The sequence below is a fragment of the Austrofundulus limnaeus genome, unplaced genomic scaffold, assembly GCF_001266775.1.
Source record: "Austrofundulus limnaeus strain Quisiro unplaced genomic scaffold, Austrofundulus_limnaeus-1.0 Scaffold179, whole genome shotgun sequence".
In the NCBI taxonomy this organism is placed as follows: Eukaryota; Metazoa; Chordata; class Actinopteri; order Cyprinodontiformes; family Rivulidae; genus Austrofundulus; species Austrofundulus limnaeus.
The window spans coordinates 1,231,107-1,233,036 of NW_013952581.1; the positions used below are offsets into that span (position 1 = coordinate 1,231,107).

A 1,930-nucleotide genomic window follows, 5' to 3' on the forward strand; every position below is an offset into this window, starting at 1 on the left:
TCTTTAGTGCCTTTAGAGCCTCAGAACCTTTAGAGCCTCAGAACCTTTAGAGCCTTAGAACCTTTAGAACCTTAGAACCTTTAGAGCCTTAGAGTCTTTAGAGCCTCAGAACCTTTAGAGCCTTAGAACCTTTAGAACCTTAGAACCTTTAGAGCCTCAGAACCTTTAGAGCCTTAGAACCTTTAGAGCCTCAGAATCTTTAGTGCCTTTAGAGCCTCAGAACCTTTAGAGCCTTAGAACCTTTAGAACCTTAGAACCTTTAGAGCCTTAGAGTCTTTAGAGCCTCAGAACCTTTAGAGCCTTAGAACCTTTAGAACCTTAGAACCTTTAGAGCCTCAGAACCTTTAGAGCCTTAGAACCTTTAGAACCTCAGAATCTTTAGTGCCTTTAGAGCCTCAGAACCTTTAGAGCCTTAGAACCTTTAGAGCCTCAGAATCTTTAGTGCCTTTAGAGCCTCAGAACCTTTAGAGCCTTAGAACCTTTAGAACCTTAGAACCTTTAGAGCCTTAGAGTCTTTAGAGCCTCAGAACCTTTAGAGCCTTTAGAGCCTCAGAACCTTTAGAGCCTTAGAACCTTTAGAACCTCAGAATCTTTAGTGCCTTTAGAGCCTCAGAACCTTTAGAGCCTTAGAACCTTTAGAGCCTCAGAATCTTTAGTGCCTTTAGAGCCTCAGAACCTTTAGAGCCTTAGAACCTTTAGAACCTTAGAACCTTTAGAGCCTTAGAGTCTTTAGAACCTCAGAACCTTTAGAGCCTTAGAACCTTTAGAACCTTTATGGACCCCAAACATTTAGAGGCCCACAACCTTTGCAGTATTTAGAGGCTCAGAAACTTTAGACTTTAGAGCCCCCAAACCTTTAAAACCCCACATCCTTTGCAGCCTTTAAAGCCTCAAAAACTTTAGAGCCTTTAGCGCCCCACAGCCTTTATGTTACGTTCACACCGAACGCATTTTGAGCTGCATGAGCAGCCAGTTTACATGCAAAGTCTATGGTGGGCGCGCCTCTAGGGGTCTCGCGGCACATGTAGTCCGTGCACAATGAAACGGAAGGTAGCGGCAGAGCATTTTTCGTGCATGCAGTGCGTTCAAAGCAGCCGACGCTGGAGTTCAAAATTGAACTGTTGTTGCTCGACACGTGGCGTCAACCAGTCGGAGAGACTCATTTTTCCACTTGACGGTTTCTTGAATATTGCCCTCTAACCTGAAACAGATGGACAGGAGCTCTTTAGCTGAAATTGACCATCTGTAGTTGGTGTTCTGGCTGGAGATATCGGTACCGATGTGGGTCAACAGATCGTTAAACTGACCGCAGTGTTAAACTGGGCTCAGGACAAAAAAATAGTTTGTCAGCTTGCAGCTCCTGGAGTGGTGAAACTAACCGAACAAACCGTCTCTAAATTATCTGGTGAATTAATTATCTGGTGAGCGCAACGTTCACTTGCTCTTTAGTAAATAAAGCAAAGCCATTTTCTTTTTTTTTTTATCTTTATTTCATCTGCCGTTTAGACAGACTGGAAAAAAAAAAACAATACTCTCCTCCCTCTTCAGACGCGCCTCTAGTCTGTGTCCCGATCTGAACATAGCACGTCCATAGGCATTGGGAGCATTTTTGCTGCTCAAAATGTGTCCGGTGTGAATGTACCATTACAGCTTTTAGAGCCCTCAAACCTCTAGAGCAGGCATGTCAAACTCAGTTTGGCTCTGGGGCCGGATCCAGACTTTCTGTTCTCAGGTGGGCCGGATCAGTAAAAGAATGTCAACTCCAAATATTTAGCTTTGTTTTTCAGTACTATGCTTTATCATTCAGCCTACATTTGTAGCCTACCCTACATATTATAATCATGGATGACAAGGGATCTTTTCTAAGCACAACACATTTATTCACAAACAATGGAAAAAAAAAATGATTTTCATGTTTGGCATTGAATGT

At 43.0% G+C, this 1,930-nt stretch overlaps 1 protein-coding gene and 1 long non-coding RNA gene across 2 annotated transcripts in view; one reads left to right on the forward strand and one right to left on the reverse strand.

Annotated features, from left to right (window-relative positions):
* The window catches only part of LOC106524237 (uncharacterized), a 2,786-nt gene extending 1,420 nt beyond the window's left edge, over positions 1-1,366 (reverse strand). The window contains exons 1-2 of the long non-coding RNA XR_001310988.1: positions 403-1,366; positions 45-342 (exon numbers count right to left, since the gene is read on the reverse strand). This is a non-coding gene — a long non-coding RNA (uncharacterized LOC106524237). The remainder of the gene's footprint in view (positions 1-44; positions 343-402) is intronic.
* The window catches only part of xrn2 (5'-3' exoribonuclease 2), a gene marked incomplete at its 3' end in the record, with an annotated part of 53,621 nt that overhangs the window by 27,973 nt on the left and 23,718 nt on the right, over positions 1-1,930 (forward strand).